The sequence below is a fragment of the Eubalaena glacialis genome, chromosome 2 (genome assembly GCF_028564815.1).
Source record: "Eubalaena glacialis isolate mEubGla1 chromosome 2, mEubGla1.1.hap2.+ XY, whole genome shotgun sequence".
NCBI lineage: Eukaryota > Metazoa > Chordata > Mammalia > Artiodactyla > Balaenidae > Eubalaena > Eubalaena glacialis.
Genome location: NC_083717.1, coordinates 165830692 through 165851129, shown reverse-complemented (window position 1 = coordinate 165851129; position 20438 = coordinate 165830692). Strand labels below are relative to the sequence as shown.

At 46.6% G+C, this 20438-nt stretch overlaps 1 protein-coding gene across 1 annotated transcript in view; it reads right to left on the bottom strand.

Annotated features, from left to right (window-relative positions):
* Nucleotides 1-20438, bottom strand: part of RGS6 (regulator of G protein signaling 6) — a 582039-nt gene that overhangs the window by 975 nt on the left and 560626 nt on the right. The gene's annotated exons all lie outside the window — the stretch shown is intronic.

The following is a 20438-nucleotide window of genomic DNA, read 5'->3' as shown; positions in this document are numbered from 1 at the left end:
AGGCGTCTAGAGGAGAGTATGGCTGGACCCAAGCAGATTGATCACTGTGTCTGAGAAAACACTCAGAGCCCATCTTAATATTGACAGTGGGTCAGCGACACCAGCGCCATCTGCCTAGGGTAGCACGTGGTCGCTCATCAGCACGGGCTGCAGCGTTTGGTAGCGTGAGGTTTCAAGGGCCAGCAATTCCTCATGTTCATTTCCAAGTGGGGTGTGAGGGCTCATCTTGTTTACTGGGCTTGGCTGCATGTAAGCTGGATGTAATTAAAAAAAATTGATCAGGTTTGTGAAGCCTGGTAGGGTACTCAATAAACCTGCTGATTGATGAATTGATGGATAATGGGCATTTCCAACAAACGAACAACATGGGCTGTGAGTTTGCTGGATACAGGACAATATGTCATCTGGCTTAGCTCTCCACGGAGGGACGTGCCAGCTTGACTTCGAGAATTCCGATGGCAGGGATGGGAGCTTGTCCAGAAATGCAAATGCTCTCAGGGGCAGTTGGGAAGTCTGCATCTACCTCCCCTTTGCTCTGTTGTTCCCCTTTCATGCCTCATGTTTGCTAGTGAGACAAAACTTTTCATTTTTTTCTTCCCTACCTTAAAACAGACACACACACACACACACACACGCACGCACAAAATCTCCCCATCAGCAACCTTATCTGAATCTTCAGATACACTAAACTTAGCCTGCAGCCGGATACATTTATACTGGGCTAAGAATTTTTTAATCAGATTTTTTTTTTTTTAAATCCTAGAGGGTTTCAAGTGCCAGTCTTTGCAAATCACTAAAAGCAGGATGGCTACTCCTCTGTGTGGAGTGAGTTACGTACAACAATAGCTCACAGATGGCAGAGGCTGACCTCTGAGGACTCCCTCCAGCCCTGGTTCTAAAGCACACATGGAACCAAGACTTGCCTTGACTGCCCTTTCTTACACGGAGCTGTAGGCATTTGTCATCCAGGTGGTGCACCTGGGAACGGGCCTTTTCCACGCAGGCCTGAAGGCAGGAAGCATGGGGAAATGTGGAGCTGATGAGTCTAGGGGCCTCCTGGTACCGGGGCTCTACCAAACTTCCCGCAGCTCCTTTCACCCTTTTCCATCCCTGCTCACATAAAAGGCACCAAGGAATGCTGCTTTCCTCCTGGGTGCTGCTTATTGCTGTGGAAACCACACACCAAATACCAGCTCCTCCCCCCTCCTTCCACCCCTCCTCTACCAGGGCCACAAATTACACATGGTGTATCCAGATATATTTCCAGGTTTGCCATACAATGGCATTTGGGGCTCTGATTTAGCTGGCGGGTGTGAAAAAAAGGAATCACTAAAGCTTCTAAGTAACAGTCCGTTGCCAGTGCCGATGTTAAAAGCCCAGAGACAAAGAGGGTGAGGTTTACCAGGCATCCAAACCCTCATTACAGCTTCATTCTCATTAGTGAGGTCATTTTGGCTGGAGAAGGGGCTGTGGTTGAGGGAGGTTAGAGATTCTATTTCTGGATGATTGTGTGTCTGTCTGTTTTAGGTGAATTTGGCCCTGAGGATCCCTACCCTCCACGCCTCCCAGTTCTGTAGAGCGGGCTGGGCTGGGAGGCGTTAATTAATCTCTTCCTGCCTAAGTCCTGGAGCTCAGCCTCACAGCTCTGACTGCAAGGACCTGTGGCCAGCCCATCAATCCTTCCCCTCCCCTCTCCCAGCTGCTTGCAGCGGCTCAGGGCTTCACAGTTGGGGGCGGGGCTGCAGCTGACAGCCCGGAGAACACGCCCTGAGATTGTTCCCAACCTCTCCGCCATCCAGGTGGTACTCTTTGGCATTTTTGTCTCCCTCTCCCTCTCCCGCTCCTGCTCTCACACATTTACCAAATGCCAGTTCTGCTGCTAAAGGAGGTCATGATGGTTCAGGTCGGCTAAGGGGGCAGCTCAGCCCAGCCGCAATCTGTTCACTAGGCGGTGACCTCGTGGGTGAGGCTGGAAGGTGGTTACTCATGCAGGGTGCAGGCAAGGCTAGATGCTGGCCTCGGGCTTTGGGGAAGAAATCCTGCAATCACACTGGCTCAGCAGCTGCCTCTCTTCAGAAGAGCTGAGGTTTTTATAATTTTCAGGGATCAAAGTGAAACCTGACAGCAGAGGCTACCGGCGTTCAGCGATGAGGTGCCCCAAGGTGTACGCTGCTAGGGGCTTGCTGGGAGCTCCTAGCTGCTGCTCTGCGCACAGAGAGGAGAGCTCCCACCCTGCGCCTTCTAGGGGTCTTTCCTTCCTCCTCTTCACCCCCATCCTCGCCTCCAGTTTGGACGGTTCTGCAGGAGACACTTAGGAAGGGGAGTGGTAATTCTGCCTTTGCCTGGCATCTTGCTTAGTTACAGGGAAAGGAATTTTTTCAGGGTGTGAATGTGTGCTGTTCCTCAATGCTGGTCAGTCGGGAACAGATCATGGTGCCAGGAAACTGCAGCCAGCTCAGCCTGAGGCCTTGGCGTAGCTGAGCGAAGCAGCTGAAGGTGGTTGAAAATGCTATTAGCAGGCAGCCTTTGTCCAAGTGAAAAAATATACAGTGATTAAGAACTGAGCTGCAGAAGGTACATTCCAGAGACACCAAAGCTTTGCATTCAGACAAAGTACTTTTCACCTTCAAGACATTTGGCCAAGTTTAATCCAATAGAATTTGGGATCCTTCAATTTCATGGACCAGAGGCTTAGTGCTGGGTTCACAAACACCCACACGTTCAATTCCCACCCTCCACCCTGACTAATCATTTCAGCTCTGCAGCCATCCTGATGGCTAGAAGCCTGGAAGAAGGTGGCCACGGAATCCTTTGTTTCTAAAAGGAAGTGCACAAAAGGAACAGCTCCCTTTTGTGAGGTGCTTCAGGAAAAATCGACATGCTGCTTGACATGCTGTGCCTCTGTGCATCGCACTTCCAGATATTAATCAACAAAGCATGCACCATCTGGGTTACCAGGAGCTTTCGCCACTCACTTACCTGAGAGACTGATGCTAACCTCTTTGGCTGGGAGAAGGGCTGTGGCTCAGAGAGTAGCCCTGGGGGTCAGATGGCATACTGGGGGCAGCGGAGCCAAGCACTAGTGGCTCAGGCAGGACCTTTTTCAACTCTAAGAAAGTAGAGACATCTGAGCTGCTGATGAGATTGTCTTGCTAATTTGCTCAGATGACCTAAGACCAAAGTTACAGATCTCAAGTCCACTAAGTCTAAACACATGCTATGAGGGGGATGGAAATCAACCGTGGTTGTCTCTAGGGGAGAGAGATGGAATTGACTGGAAAGGGGCATAAGGGAACTTTATAGGGTGATGGGTGTAGGTTACACTGGTGCATACATTCGTCAAATTCATTGAACCATACATTTCAGATCTATTCATTTTGCCATGTGTAATTATGTTTCAAAAGAAAAAAAGAGATTAGGAAAAAATCCAGCTATCACATCTCTGCTTTGAAATTTCCCACCCCTTACTCTTTTTCAGTTGCTGTCCCAGCAACTTTGCCTTTTGGCTAAATTCAAAGCTTCCCCCTCCAGTATAGGAGAAACCCAGATTCCTCTGCTAGGGGAACTAGAACTTGCAACAGAACTAATTTGGAACATGATTTCTAGTCTCCATAGATCTGAACGGATCACCTTGTGGTGACACACAGGCATATTTCATCCCTGCTAATGAAAAATGGTGTTTTGCTGAATAGGGCTCACCAGGTGACCTCAGCAGCTTCTCAGAGAGAAGCTGTCTTTTCAAGGAGGCTGAAAGTTACCTATGAGTAGATGATGCTCAAGTTCATAAATGATGAATGTGTGTGGACTCACAGGCCTGTAGGGGACTTGCTGGGGAGAGCCGTCAGCCCTAGGAGCCAGGTAGAAAGGAAAGGTCCCAGCTTGGGTTTGTTGGGAGGGGGAGGAGCCAAGGACTCCAGCCAAGTCAGGACTGCCTGACTTCATCTGGTGACTTCCCTGGAGATTGGTCTCCCTGGAGCCCCCTTCTCCACTGAGCAAAGCAAAAGGGATGATTTCAAAAGGAAGTGTAAGGTATTCTGTGGCATCTCCTTTCTCAATGATGTTTAAAATTGGAGAGAGAGTGCCATTTGCTTGGGATAGTTTAGAGGGCTAGAAGCTCTGGCAGGGGATGGTAGGAAAACCCATACTTGATAGAGAATAATTTGAAAACACTCCAACTCTCCTCTTTCATCATCAGCAAGATGGGCAGATGAGATGGGAACTAGCCAATGGTTACACATGGCTGATTCATGGCAGAGCTAGGCTGGAGCAGCATCCAGGAAGCAGAGGCTGCTTCTGGCTTTCTCACTCTTCAGGGATGGGGGAGGGGGTGGGGGTGGGTGGGTGCCCTGTGACAAGATCCATTCCTGAGGTCTGTATTACTCCTGGGTCCTTGCCAAGCTTTCTGATCTCTCTCAGGAGCTGAAGGGCATTTTATTTGGTATTGAAATATTCTCTTTATTTCACTTTTTAAAAATAGGATACCACAGACATCCGAGACACAGCCGGGCCGGTGACTCGGCTGTGGGTGGTGCCTCGGAGTCCGGGGAGGCAGCAAGGGATGCAGGACGCTCTCCGAGGTCACCACCGGGGAGAGCTGAGAGGCTGACACAGTCTTGGTGCTCCGGCCAGGTGTCAGGCCTGAGCCTCTGAGGTGGGAGAGCCAAGTTCAGGACATTGGTCCACCAGAGACCTCCCGGCCCCATGTAATATCAATCGGCAAGAGCTCTCCCAGAGATCTCCGTCTCAATGCTAAGACCCAGCTCCACTCAACGACCAGCAAGCTACAGTGCTGGACACCCCATGCCAAACAACTAGCAAGACAGGAACACAACCCCACCCATTAGCAGAGAGGCTGCCTAAAATCATAGTAAGTTCACAGACACCCCAAAAACACAGCACCGGACACAGTCCTGCCCACCAGAGAGACAAGATCCAGCCTCATCCATCAGAACACAGGTACCAGTCCCCTCCACCAGGAAGCCTACACAACCCACTGAACCAACCTTATCCACTGGGGGCAGACACCAAAAACAACGGGAACTATGAACCTGCAGCCTGCGAAAAGAAGACCCCAAACACAGTAAGTTAAGGAAAATGAGAAGACAGAGAAACACACAGCAGATGAAGGAGCAAGGTAAAAACCCACCAGACCAAACAAATGAAGACGAAACAGGCAGTCTACCTGAGAAAGAATTTAGAGTAATGATAGTAAAGAAAATCCAAAATCTTGGAAGTAGAATGGAGAAAATACAAGAAACGTTTAACAAGGACCTAGAAGAACTAAAGAGCAAACAAACAGTGATGAACAACACAATAAACGAAATTAAAAATTCTCTAGAAGGGAGCAATAGCAGAATAACTGAGGCAGAAGAACAGATAAGTGACCTGGAAGATAAAATAGTGGAAATAACTACCACAGAGCAGAATAAAGATAAAAGAATGAAAAGAATTGAGGACAGTCTCAGAGATCTCTGGGACAACATTAAACACACAAACATTCAAATTATAGGGGTCCCAGAAGAAGAGAAAAAGAAAGGGACTGAGAAAATATTTGAAGAGATTATAGTTGAAAACTTCCTTAATATGGGAAAGGAAATAATCAAGTCCAGGAAGCACAGAGAGTCCCATACAGGATAAATCCAAGCAGAAACATGCCAAGACACATATTAATCAAACTATCAAAAATTAAATAAAAAGAAAAAATATTAAAAGCAGCAAGGGAAAAGCAACAAATAACATACAAGGGAATCCCCATAAGGTTAACAGCTGATCTTTCAGCAGAAACTCTGCAAGCCAGAAGGGAGTGGCAGGACATATTTCAAGTGATGAAAGGGAAAAAACTACAACCAAGATTACTCTACCCAGGGCTTCCCTGGTGGTGCAGTGGTTAAGAATCCGCCTGCCAGTGCAGGGGATATGGGTTCGAGTCCTGGTCCAGGAAGATCCCACATGACACAGAGCAGCTACGCCCGTGCACCACAACTACTGAGCCTGCGTTCTAGAGTCTGTGTGCCACAACTACTGAGTCTGTGAGCCACAATTACTGAAACCCTCACGCCTAGAGCCCATGCTCCACAACAAGAGAAGCCACTGCAATGAGAAGCCCGCGCACTGCAACGAAGAGTAGCCCCCGCTTGCCACAACTAAAGAAAACCCGCTCACAGCAATGAAGACACAAGGCAGCCAAAAATAAATAAATAAATAAATAATTAAAAAAAAAAAAAAAGTGATTACTCTACCCAGCAGGGATCTCATTCAGATTCGATGGAGAAATTAAAAACTTTACAGATAAGCAAAAGCTAAGAGAATTCAGCACCACCAAACCAGCTTTACAACAAATGCTAAAGGAACTTCTCTACGCCAGAAACACAAGAGGAGGAAAAGACCTACAATAACAAACCCAAAACAATTAAGAAATGGTAATAGGAACATACATATCGATAACTACCTTAAATGTAAATGGATTAAATGCTCCAACCAAAGACATAGACTGGCTGAATGGATAAAAACACAAGACCCATATATATGCTGTCTACAAGAGACCTACCTCAGACCTAGGGGCACAAACAGACTGAAAGTGAGGGGATGGAAAAAGATATTCCATGCAAATGGAAATCAAAAGAAAGCTGGAGTAGCAATTCTCATATCAGACAAAATGGACTTTAAAATAAAGACTATTACAAGAGACAAAGAAGGACACTGCATAATGATCAAGGGATCAATCCAAGAAGAAGATATAACAATTGTAAATATTTATGCACCCAACATAGGAGCATCTCAATACATAAGGCAAATGCTAACAGCCATAAAAGGAGAAATCGACAGTAACACAATCATAGTAGGGGACTTTAACACCTCACTTTCACCAATGGACAGATCATCCAAAATGAAAATAAATAAGGAAACACAAACTTTAAATGACACATTAAACAAGATGGACTTAATTGATATTTATAGGACATTCCATCCAAAAACAACAGAATACACTTTCTTCTCAAGTGCTCATGGAACATTCCCCAAGATAGATCATATCTTCGGTCACAAATCAAGCCTTGGTAAATTTAAGAAAATTGAAATCATATCAACTATCTTTTCCAACCACAGCACTATGAGACTAGATGTCTACTACAGGAAAAAATCTGTAAAAAATACAAACACATGAAACTAAACAATACATTACTAAATAACCAAGAGATCACTGAAGAAATCAAAGAGGAAATCAAAAAATACCTAGAAACAAATGACAATGAAAACACAATGACCCAAAACCTATGGGATGCAGCAAGCACAGTTCTAAGAGGGAAGTTTATAGCAATACAATCCTACCTCAAGAAACAAGAAACATCTCAACTAAACAACCTAACTTTACACCTAAAGCAATTAGAGAAAGAAGAACAAAAAAACCCCCAAAGTTAGCAGAAGGAAAGAAATCATAAAGATCAGATCAGAAATAAATGAAAAAGAAATGAAGGAAACGATAGCAAAGATCAATAAAACTAAAAGCTGGTTCTTTGAGAATATAAACAAAATTGATAAACCATTAGCCAGACTCATCAAGAAAGAAAGGGAGAAGACTCAAATCAATAGAATTAGAAATGAAAAAGGAGAAGTAACAGCTGACACTGCAGAAATACGATGGATCATGAGAGATTACTACAAGAAACTATATGCCAATAAAATGGACAACCTGGAAGAAATGGACTAATTCTTAGAAAAGCACAACCTTCCGAGACTGAACCAGGAAGAAATAGCAAATATAAACAGACCAATCACAAGCACTGAAATTGAAACTGTGATTAAAAATCTTCCAACAAACAAAAGCCCAGGAGCAGATGGCTTCACAGGCGAATTCTATAAAACATTTAGAGAGGAGCTAACACCTATCCTTCTCAAACTCTTCCAAAATATTGCAGAGGGAGGGACACTCCCAAACTCATTCTATGAGGCCACTTATCACCCTGATACGAAAACCAGACAAAGATGTCACAAAAAAAGAAAACTACAGGCCAATAGCACTGATGAACATAGATGCAAAAATCCTCAACAAAATACTAGCAAACAGAATCCAACAGCACATTAAAAGTATCATACACCATGATCAAGTGGGGTTTATCCCAGGAATGCAAGGATTCTTCAATATATGCAAATCAATGTGATACAACATATTAACAAATTGAAGGAGAAAAACCATATGATAATCTCAATAGATGCAGAAGAAATTTTTGACAAAATTCAACACCCATTTATGATAAAAACCCTACAGAAAGTAGGCATAGAGGGAACTTACCTCAACATAATAAAGGCCATCATTCTCAATGGTGAGAAACTGAAACCATTTCCACCAAGATCAGGAAACAAGACAAGGTTGCCCACTCCCACCACTATTATTCAACATCGTTTTGGACGTTTTAGCCACAGCAATCAGAGAAGAAAAATAAATAAAAGGAATCCAAATTGGAAAAGAAGAAGTAAAACTGTCACTGTTTGCAGATGACATGATACTATACATAGAGAATCCTAAAGATGCTACCAGAAAACTACTACAGCTAATCAATGAATTTGGTAAAGTAGCAGGACACAAAATTAATGCACAGAAATCTCTTGCATTCCTCTATACTAATGAAAAAACTGAAAGAGAAATTAAGGAAACACTCCCATTTACCATTGCAACAAAAAGAATAAATTACCTAGGAATAAACCTACCTAAGGAGACAAAAACCTGTATGCAGAAAACTATAACACACTGATGAAAGAAATTAAAGATGATACAAATAGATGGAGAGATATACCATGTTCTTGGATTGGAAGAATCAACATGGTGAAAATGACTATACTACCCAAAGCAATCTACAGATTCAATGCAATCCCTATCAAACTACCAATGGCATTTTTCACAGAACTAGACCAAAAATTTCACAATTTGTGTGGAAACACAAAAGACCCCAAATAGCAAAAGCAATCTTGAGAAAGAAAAACGGAGCTGGAGGAATCAGGCTCCCTGACTTCAGACTATACTACAAAGCTACAGTAATCAAGACAGTATGGTATATAGCTGATTCACTTTGTTATAAAGCAGAAAGTAACACACCATTGTAAAGCAATTATACTCCAATAAAGATGTTAAAAAAAAAAAGACAGTATGGCACTGGCACAAAGACAGAAATATAGATCAATGGAACAGGATAGAAAGCCCAGAGATAAACCCATGCACATATGGTCACTTTATCTTTGATAAAGGAGGCAAGAATATACAATGGAGAAAAGACAGCCTCTCCAATAAGTGGTGCTGGGAAAACTGGACAGCTACATGTAAAAGAATGAAGTTAGAAGACTCCCTAACACCATGCACAAAAATAAACTCAAAATGGACTAAAGATCTAAATGTAAGGCCAGACACTATCAAACTCTTAGAGGAAAACATAGGCAGAACACTCTATGACATAAATCACAGCAAGATCTTTTTGGACCCACCTCCTAGAGAAATGGAAATAAAAACAAAAATAAACAATGAACCCTAACAAACAATGGGACCTAATGAAACTTAAAAGCTTTTGCACAGCAAAGGAAACCATAAACAAGATGAAAAGACAACCCTCAGAATGGGAGAAAATATTTGCAAACGAAGCAACTGACAAAGGATGAATCTCCAAAATATACAAGCAGCTCATGCAGCTCAATATCAAAAAAACAAACAACCCAATCCAAAAATGGGCAGAAGACCTAAATAGACATTTCTCCAAAGAAGATATACAGATTGCCAACAAACACATGAAAGGATGCTGAACATCACTAATCATTAGAGAAATGCAAATCAAAACTACAATAAGGTATCACCTCACACCAGTCAGAATGGCCATCATCAAAAAATCTACAAACAATAAATGCTGGAGAGGGTGTGGGGAAAAGGGAACCCTCTTGCACTATTGGTGGGAATGTAAATTTATACAGCCGCTATGGAGAACAGTATGGAGGTTACTTAAAAAACTAAAAATAGAACTACCATATGACCCAGTAATCCCACTACTGGGCAAATACCCTGAGAAAACCATAATTCAAAATGAGTCATGTACCACAATGTTCATTGTAGCACTATTTACAATAGCCAGGATATGGAAGCAACCTAAGTGTCCATCAACAGATGAATGGATAAAGAAGATGTGGCACAAATATACAATGCAATATTACTCAGCCATAAAAAGAAATGAAATTGAGTTATTTGTAGTGAGGTGGATGGACCTAAAGACTGTCATACAGAGTGAAGTAAGTCAGAAAGAGAAAAACAAATACCGTATGCTAACACATATATATGGAATCTAAAGAAAAAAAAAAGGTTCTGAAGAACCTAGGGGCAGGACAGGAATAAAGACACAGACGTAGAGAATGGACTTGAGGACATGGGGAGGGGGAACGGTAAGCTGGGACGAAGTGAGAGAGTGGCATGGACATATATACACTACAAAATGTAAAATAGATAGCTAGTGGGAAGCAGCCGCATAGCACAGGGAGATCAGCTCGGTGCTTTGTGACCATCTAGAGGGGAGGGATAGGGAGGGTGGGAGGGCGACGCAACAGGGAGGAGATATGGGGATATATGTATATGTATAGCTGATTCACTTTGTTATACAGCAGAAACTAACACACCATTGTAAAGCAATTATACTCCAATAAAGATGTTTAAAAAAAAATAGGGTACCACAAACATAAAACAAAGCCTCCGCCCCCCTCCAAATCAAGAGATAGGTGAAAATTGAATTATATTTTAAAAAAGCTCTCTGGATGAAGACTTAACATACATTAAACCTATGTAAAAAGTAAGTAATATGGTCAAAATATAAACAATGGATTCTTTTGCAACAGCCCACCATCTTATGTACAGTAACATCAGGTTTTTCCACGTCAATGGTGGGTCTATGGAATCTGCCTGCAGTCATGTCTGCTGAGAGCAATTCCCACAAAATGTTACTGGGATCATCAGCAGGTCCAGACACCTTACTCTAGCCTGGCAACTAGCAGTGCTTTTTTTTTTTTTTTTTAACTTAAATTTTTTTTTTAATTTAGAAAAGTTGAGTTGTCACCCCTCCTATCTGAACTAAATGTGAGAGGACCAACCTATATGCCCTATCTCCAGGGATTTTCTCTTTGAATTTCTTGTTCCTGCCCAGTGGGGTGGCATCGTTATCTCACGCACCCTCCCTTCTCAAGTGCCCTCCTCTTCGACTCAACCAGACTTTGATGGTGGCAGTGCGGGGACGGTCCCCTTACCAGGGACACAGGTTAGCTGCCGAGGAAAGTTACTAACGGCCACCCATTGATTGAACATAGAGCAGCTGTTGTGTGTCAAGCACACTAGACATTTGAGAGACACCTGTGCTAATGTCCACAGCATCCTTGCCAGTTAGGTATTCCTTTAACCCTGACTGGACACATGAGGTTGAACCACTAGCCTGAGTGCACACTGCTGGTCAGTGGCCTTCATGGCCCGTCCACCTTCTCCCCTGTACATGACTGTCACTCTCAAGGAAGGAGGCAGGTGGAAAAGCTCAGGACTAAGGACTCCTCCACATCTACCCACACCAGGCTATCTCTCTGGGCAGTGCAGGATGATTTTCTCAACCTCACTGAGAAAGACGCTTCAGTTCTTGGGCACACTTGAGACCATCCCAGGCATTTCTGTTCTGCCTAAGGTGCTTCCCTTCATCACACTGGGGACTCCTGGGAAGGAAAAGCTGCTACCTTCTGGCTGGCAAGCCTGGCAAAGTGGGACTTTGGCTGTTGTGTTGAGCTGAGGTGCACGTCACCGCCGCTTGGCACTCATGGGTTTAAAACGGTGGCTACTGGACCGGCCAGTGAAGCTGCCACTTCTGTTTGTGGCCCTGTGTTATTGGTGCCGATGCCTCTGGGATCTCCATAGCAACAGTCCCAGGGAGGAGAGAAGCAGGTGTGATGTTTACCTTCCTGAGGAGGGGCGGGCGGACGCTTTACTCCAATTAGAACCAACCCCAATTAGAACCACGTGCCTAAATCGAGCTGGCTGGGGAAGCCCTCCCTGGCTGCTCTTCCTGGCACTTTTGCCTCCTGCCCCCTCATCATGCTCGGCACTTATGGGGCTCTTTGCAAAGTCCGACCTCTACCTGTTAGTTTTGGTGGGTGATGGGAGACCTTCCTCCATGGTGCCCAGCTGTGCAGGGACAAATCTGGAACCCGGCAGGCATGCGGGATGCCGGGAGTGACAAGGGCTCAGCAGCTGTGCCCGACACTGGTGGCACAATGCCCAGTCCCCAACTCCCCAGTCTCCTGTCCAAGTTGTGCATTTCCATTTTCCCTGCTGCTTTTTTCACCTCATGCAGGAGAAATGTCCCCCTTTTATTACCGATCTCTTATCTCCTTCCTCTCGTTCTGACTGAAAAACCCTGGTGCTCTTTCTACACTCAGCCTGCAGCAAGTTCTTGGTGGACACAGGGGTGGAGTGGAGGTGGGCATTCTGTCCACAAGGCCCCTCGATGGCACGCCTTCCTTAGCCCATGCTGTGCTTGCCTCTTCCTCGCCTCCTCCTCCTTCTCCTTAAATGTACTTTGGCATCTCTGCGCTGGTTCACCCCAAATTAGGCAAGGGCCTGAAGACTCAAGGAAACAGCGACATGGCTGAGTTGCTATCGGCAACAACTTGATGCTACTTTTTTTCCAACTAGGAAGTTCAAGTGACCCTTGACTGTGGCGACAGGGGAGAGTGCTGCTGAAGTTTAGTGGATGAGACAGCAGGAGGGATCACTTGCTTGGCAGTGTGTGATTCTTCTCAGGACCCAGGAGGACTCTAATCCCACCCTCCTAAGGGCACTTCTCATCTCCTGCGAACACGTTCGCCCAGAACACATCCATGGTTTGGGGTCCTTGGTTAAGCCAGCTGCCAAGGCAGAGTTTCGAGGGCACAGGCTGCCAACATGCTGACTGTTCCCACCGCCCCAAAGCATAATCTTTCCGTGAATGTCCAAGTCCATTTGGATACACATTCAAAGAGGGCTGGCTCATTTCTCTTTCTTCCCTACTCTCAGGAATGCAGTTTGGCGGGCATTTATCAGACATGTATTTCTAACCTGAAAAAGTACAGCAGGGGACAGGTCAAGCAGCATTTTTCAAGACATCTCTGGACAGAAACGTGGGCTGATGGAATTCCTAGCCACAGAGACCCTTCTTACTTCCCTACAAACCCTTTTCACATGTCACTGCAATGCTCTCCATCCCTGTGACACAGGGGATGGGCGGTTCCCTAGCCCTCTTCTCCCCTGGTGGTCTAGCAGGTAGAAAGGTGAGATTTCCAAGTTTCCCGCAGGACTTGGCCCTGGACCACAGAGGAAGAGTAATGGAAACTGTAAGTGGGAGACTAAGCCTCAGGATGCTGCTGTTAGATCTAAAAGCATCCTCAAAGGTAGAGGGCATTTCTGCTAGGGGTCCAGGAGAAGTGAGTTCCAGGATCAATACCTAAAGACATTATTTGTACATTGCCTCTGGGACAAGGCACTCATCTCCGTGTCATTTCTAGACCCCTCAGCTTCTTGTTTCTTAGGAAGAAAAAACTATGGGTGTAAAAAAAGAGGCAGGAAAAATGGGCACACTAAAAAATGGGTGCCACTGACTGTCCATGGAACTAGGGTGTGAGAACAGGAGGGATGGGCAGAGATGAGGCCACGGACAAACAGATCATCTCTTCCGGATTTGGAGCACCTTCTGGGCAGAAGGATCCCAAAGAAGGTTAGAGAGTTCGGACGCCGGGATCACTCACCCACTGCTGGAAGGAAGCCACCTCGGGGGTGAAATGCAGCGGCCATTCTGACTCTGCGCCAGCAGCACTAGGCAATTGTGTTTTTAGGAAGGGAAGTGAAGAATAACTTATCCAGCTGAAACCGTGAAGACCTGTGGCTTTAGGGGAGCCCCTGCCCAGACACGCACACAGCAGCAGTGGGCAGGCGGTCCATGCGCAGAGGCACATGCAGGTCTGCAGCGTATGTTACACACGTACCATACACTGAACACGGAGGCGTGTATCAGGCAGGTAGCACATGCACCTGTGTATGCAGCTGTGCACACGCTCATGTGAGTGTTTACACCACAGGCACTTGCAAAAGCATCTCATGCAAGGTTCACGAGCAACCACGTGATTGGCTGTAGAGCTTTACATCAGGCTTCTAAGATGCCAATCTTTGACAGACACTGCAAACTTCAAGCATTTACCTTAAGGTACATATATAAACCTGACTTTCCCCAGGAAAAAGCCATTCGTGTCAGTGGAAATGGCCTCTCTGCTTCTGTTTCTGTCAATACTGCAAGCGGTGGGAGCGTGCCGCCCAGGGGGCTGGTTTCCGAGGGATTTCAAAGCATCCCCTGCCCCTTGGTTCTGACTCCTCCAACCACCCCACTTTGTAGCACGCAGTTAAAAAGCAGGAGCCTCTGTTTATCTGGCAGATGGAGCAACCAGACTTGGTGAGGCTGTACTGCTCAGGGTGGCTCCAGGCAGGCAGACAGCTGCCAGGTGAGGGTTTCTGGGAATGAGGCTTCTGCTGTGCAGAGCGCTACATCTGCAGGATTGGATTTCATGCTCTTATAGGGGAGAACCATCTCCGATCTGTGTCTGGAAGCAGGAGGCATCTTAGGGTCCTGCACCTCAGGAGTCGGGGCAAATGCCAGATCCTGACAACGTAGGCAGTGTTCCCTTGGTGGCCCTCCCCACATCCTGGCACCGCACTGCTACAAGCCCCTAGCTCCTACAGCTTCCTGGGAAGTGCACAGGGGCCCGGAGAAAGAGACCACAGGGCAGAAGCTGGTGTGCTGGGTACCACAGTCCCTCCATTCCTAGGGAAAGCAGAGAAACTGGCTCTCTGAGTTGACTTTAAAAATAAGACAGTAATAATAGCTACCATTTATTGAGTAGAGTCATGAGCCGGTTGCTGTAATAAACGAATGTGCTTTGCACACATTGTCGTATTTGAGATACGCGTGTCACCATCCTCAACTGCAAAATAAATACGATAATACCTACCTTGCAGGACGTGGTTGGAAATCAGATAAGGTAATAAGAGCTAATGGGCTGCAGGTAACATCATAATAATGAAAATAATAATACAAAGAGTTAGTTATACTTAAGCATATATACTGCAAACACTATGCCAAGCACTTTATGTATTCTTTCCCTCTTAATCATTTACTCTTATCTTTTTTACAGATGAGGAAACTGAGGCTTGGAGCCTGAAACACACAGTTAAGTGGTGGAGCTGGAGGAGAACCGAAGTCCCTCTCAGGCCAAGTTCTGCATGACACGGATGCCCACAGTGCGACAACGTGAGCGCCCGACATGGCAGCTGTTCTTGTTATGCCCTCATTTAGTGCCAACATCCACCCAGGGCAGCACAGACATCATTGTACCCATCGGGCAAGTGAGTGGCTTGCCCAGGGTCTTATACCAACTTCAGGTGGAGAAATAGGATTCAACGGGGGCTGCCCATCCCTAACCCTGAGCCCATTCTCTACATTCTGGTGGCCCCTAAGGGGATGTTGCTCTCAGGGGGCGGAGCCAGCAGGTCATCTTCAGTAGGGGATGAGAATGCAGTTGGGGGAAATATCACTGCCAGCTTTTCGACATTTAACCTCTCATAGGTAGTGCTTGTTCAGTCACACCCAGATAGCTGGCTGAGGAGCAGTGAGGACAGCTCAGGGCAGGACGAGGGGCCAGTTGGGGCCTCTCAAAACAAACTCCTGCCAGGGCAAGATGCACGTCGCTGTGCAGTCCTCCGTGCAGTCCTGGGGAGGATGGAAAGAAAGGGGACCCTGACATCAAACCTACACAAAGCTGCTGAAGGGCAAGCTGGGGGCTCTAGTGGCCACCACCCCAGCCGCACGCCTTCCTGGTGAGCCTTCTCATAACGTCCTACACATCTAGAAACAATTCAGCAATGCTATGATTGGGGGCTAGCAATGATGGGCTCTGAAGCTGTGTCATTACCAAGGAAACCCCCCCTTGAGGATATGACCACAGGATGGTGACCACTCACAAATACTAATGGTTGAATCCTTTACATATTTAGAATTATGGATGCTCTGGAACCTTCCAGGATCATTCAGGACAGAGAATCCATCAGAATTTCCCCTCTCCTTTTGCTGCAGCTTACAAGGTTGGGTTGAGTTTTGTACTGGTTGCTCCATCCCCATTTCCCAACTTAGTATGCTATGATGGAAAGGGCAGGCCCTCTACCCTTACTTGATGGTCTGTCTTTTCCCATTAGGTGTGGGGATTTGGAGGCACCGTGCTCTTGGTACAAATGAGAAAGGCCAGGGGCATGGTGTAAAACAGTTCTCCAGCCCTGTGAAAAAGCAGGGGCACCCCCTGGATCCCCATACCTCTCTCTCCCCTACCTCTTATATCCAGGCATCAATCACGCCCACCAGAGTTTTAAAGGCCTGTATGAGGGAACACAGTAACAATCAACTCTGACTGGGCTTTCTTTAGCTTCAAAAAATGTCTTATTAAAACTTTGCTGACTTTATCGGGATCGCCATGTTTAATGAGAGGCCTCAAAGAATTTGAAAGCAAAAGATGAGGAGAGGAAAAAAGCCATAAGCTGTAATCACCATAATTATACAATCCCATGATGAGTTGAAAGCAACCCTGGCAATGCCCGAGAGAGGAGGGAGTGTCATCTGCAATCAGGTTGGTCCTCGGGACAGCTGGAAAGAATGTGACACGAGAGCCCTTCCCTTCCCCTGAGTTGGGCTGAAGATGAGTCCTCACGGAAGGGCCCAGGAGGAAGGGGCCCACGAGCGCAGTTTCCCCTTGGTCTAAGGTATCAGGGGGCGTGTTCTGTTCCTGGCCAGGCTGAGACAGTTTGGGTGCCAGCTTGTCCACCTGGAACCTGCACTGGCGTCAGGTAAAAGGCAACTGGCTTGATCATCTTTTCTGCTTTCAACAAAACACCCTTTCTGGATGGAAATGATGTCAGGCCAAGCTTTCTCCAGCATAGGGCCAGGGCACCCCACACACGCCAACCCTGGCTGTGCTCAGCTTCCCTAAGCCAACGGGCACTGGTGTCCTCCACGCACTGACTTCCTCCTGGGCATTCAGGGGAGAGAGCCCTGTTGCCCAGGGCTCAGCTGCAGCAGCAGCGACTGGCTTAAAAAACCAAAAACAAAAGGCAAGGATGACAAGTGAAGGGCAGCAATTCCACTTCTTGACAGTGGCCTTGCTTTGACTTTATCGTCATCTGGCTTTTCTCCCTCAAGGTAAAATCTCCTCCGGATCCCCCTCCTCCAGTCTCAGCAAACTCCCTCCATATGATCTGTCCTCCTTTTCCGTAGCTAATTTATAAACCATATGATAAAATGCAGTATTTCACAAATATTTAATGCATCCGAGGATTCCATCTGGAAGAGGTGATGGAATCCAGAGCAGAAACCTGCTCTACAATATCCTTGGCCATTCAGCTTCTGAATGTTTCCAGGGAGCTCCTTTTTCCCTGGCGTGACATATTCCATCATTGGGAAGCTGCTACTGTTAGAATAGTCTTAGAATGAGTGACCATCCCCATGTCTTCTACGCATTTGTTCTAGCTTTGTCTGGAACAATCCAGAAATGTCCACTCACTCTGGGAGACAAACACACATATAGCTCCAGATGGTTATTGAATCTCTTTAGGGGCAGGACACCTTTATCTCCTTCAGTCTCATCTGACATGGCTTCCAGAGTCCCCAGCTATTCTCTTCTGAATTTTCTCTAGTTTGTTGAAGTTCCTGATAAAATGCAGGGGGCTTAGAATCAAGATTCAACATAGTCTAGAGCAACACAGAGAGCAGTGGAGCACTTCTTTTCTGACTGCTCCACTTTTGTTATTACAACCTAAAGTTGCTTAAAAAAAAAAAGTGATCGCATCTTGCTTTTGCTTCTATCAAGCTTGTAATCAATTGCAACCCCAGAATTTGTTAAACTTGAATTACAGTGAAGGCTAGGAATGCCACCCTGTAGTTGTGAGACTGAATTTTTTTTAACATAAATTTTATCTGGTTAAATTATACCTGGTTGTTTGGACCCATCATTCTACCTGAAGGAGATGGTTTTACGATAATTCCATTACCTATCAAATGAGCAGTACCTTCCAGGTTTGCATCTTTGAGTATGACTGACATGTTTGTCTCTCCATCTGAGTCATCAAAAAGGATGTGGATAGGACAGGGCTATGGCTGGACCCTTGTGGCCACAACTAGAAACTGCATTTCCCATGGACATAGATCTATTAATTCACCATCTTATCAGCCATTAAGATGCGAAGAATATACTTGCTTTCCCTAATTATGGGCAAACATAGAGGCAGCAGAGGTGGAGGGGGTACAGGGGACAGGAACTGATATTATTTTCAGCCTTATTGCACTAGTATCTGGTCACAAATAAATATTTTCTGGAGCAGGGGATGTAGTTATGATGGTCATCCATCTACAGTAAGCCAGGCTTACAAGGAGGGTGTGGAAAGTTCCTGCAAATATTACACCAGTGAGGCCCATTCTTGTTTGGGGCTGTGGTGCCATCGCTCAGGCCAAAATGAATTGACCTTGACCAGCGGGTGTGGCAGAACTCTTGCCATTTGGACGCTGCCACTGTCCGGGTAGCTATACACTCCCAACCCCGTCCCACCTTCCCATCTGTCAGGGAGCCAGCAAACAAACACTCAAGGGTCTTTCTCTCATTGGCCTTCAGGTAACATCACTAAACTGAAGATTCCACTGCTCCAAGCTCTTTCCAGCTCCCCTGCGGTGTCCCAGTTAGCATTCTGCTTCATAGCAACATTTTAGAGATTGTTCCTTCCTGTGGATTTGTATCCTGCCCTCCTTCCAGAATACCATGGTTCCCAAACTCGATTTGAACCAAAGATACTCATTTGCTGCTCAGAAACAGGGGAGACCCCCGCGTTGCTTTCACCAGGAGCTCATTCTGGGGGAATGCCGTGGCCGGCTTACTTCTCAGCCTTCGAAGTCCTTAGACCTTGAGCTCTCTGACTGCTAACCGTCCAGTATGGACACAGGCAGAGTTGGGGCTCTTCTCCCTGACCTTGACATTGGCAGCTTTGTCTCCTTCCTAGGTTCCTGCTATTCCAAAGCCTGACAGATGCCTGGAGGTTTCTCTCCTGCCCCTTGTGTGGTACCGCTGCTCCCCTGGCAGGTCCGAGGCGGATTCTGTCCTCTGGAGAAGCGGGCGTCCTGTCCCCTGCGTGGCCCGCACTCCCCGCCGTTCATCCCGCTGAGGGCCCTGTGGTCGGTCACCTTCACCCTCTGCCTTCTCCCTGGATAGATGGGAGCCCATGGCCGTTCTCACGTGGCTGCCTAGGGACAGGAGCCAGAAATCTGACGGTACAAGCAACAGGGAACGGGCTGAAATCCCACAGCCCCATCAGCCACTTCTAAAGGGAGAGATCCTTCTAGAAGGACGTCTTTCCTGAGTGGGGGGTAGGAGGAAGGCTCTGTTACGGCAAAGGGCTGCAGGTCAGCTCCCGAAATAGCTTCCCACCTGGCACATCCATCCACAGTGTGCCCCCAGCCTGCCTCGCGGGAGACTGGCAGGGATGCGATTTGGATCGGAATCAGTGGCTGTAAACACACAGCTGTGCCTTTCTGCCTCACGGGAGTTTTTCACTTGACTGCTCGGCACACTGGGGTCTGGGGAAGGCAGGAGAAGCCCGGGGTGGGGGAGAGGGAGGGCCGGCCAGAGGAGGAGGGCGCAGTTTTGCAGAGCCTAGCTGTCCCTCGGGTCAGGAGGCTGAGTCACTGCCGCATTGAGTGGGCACTCCGCGGGGAGGGCATTTTTGGCTGCTTTTGTTTGACAGGTTGAACCATCAGCTGGGGGTTCCTCCTTCCAAGAGGAGTGGCGGTGTCAACAATGACGACCTCTGACCCTTTCTGATAAATAGTAATCTCACCCTTCCCCAGAGTTTCAGAAAGAACCCCTCCCAACACCCCCATGGAGAACCACTTTATCTCTTTTTCTTCTCTGCATCCTGCCAGCTAAGCTGATTCAGCTGTCTTACATTTTACAGTTGGTTTATAAAAAAAATAAACTTTTACATTTTCATTTTCCAGCTACAAAACTATAATATTAAACATGCTTTTTAAAACTTCACTTGGACCCAAGATGGAGAGAGAAGGATCGAGACCAGAGGAGGCTTAACCTCCCACCGACTATAACCAGGTTAACACGCCCTCTGTGCCCTCTTTTTGGGCCTTAAGAGAGGACAGTGGAAAGCCGGCCCGGAGTTCTCCAGGGAGCTGGAAGGCGTGGTAGCAGGAGAACAGCAGAGCGATGCCGAGGTCCCCAGAGGCTCACAGCCCATTTTTCCCACCATGCACGGGGCGAGGCGGCAGCAGCCACGCGGAGCCCATCCCTCTGCCCGACTGACCTCACCCCCACCTCCC